Genomic DNA, 496 nt, shown 5'->3' on the forward strand with positions numbered 1-496 from the left:
TAAACTGTTGCTTGTCCTCAAGCAACTAGACAAATAAAATAGAAGACTAATAGGTTGAAAAGCAATAATATCTCAGAGTTTTTGAGTGAAGCTCAGATTCTAATTAGATGAGTGGGACTAGTAGCTTTTTGCTTCCGAACAGTTTTGGCATCTCACTTTATCCATTGATGCTCAGAGTGATTGGCATCTATAGGAACTTAGAATTCAGATAGTGTTATTGATTCTCCTATTTCAGTATGATGATTCTTGAACACAGCTATTTTATGAGTCTTGGCCGTGGCCCTAAGCACTTTGTTTTCCAGTATTACCACCGGATACATAAATGCCACAGACACATAATTGGGTGAACCTTTTAGATTGTGACTCAGCTTTGCTAAAGTCCCCAATTAGAGGTGTCCAGAGTTCTTAAGCACACTCTTCTTTCTGCTTTGGACCTTGACTTTAACCACTCAGTCTCAAGTTTTCACTTGACACCTTCACGCCACAAGCACATGGT

Source organism: Arachis ipaensis, chromosome B07, assembly GCF_000816755.2.
Source record: "Arachis ipaensis cultivar K30076 chromosome B07, Araip1.1, whole genome shotgun sequence".
Taxonomy (NCBI): Eukaryota; Viridiplantae; Streptophyta; class Magnoliopsida; order Fabales; family Fabaceae; genus Arachis; species Arachis ipaensis.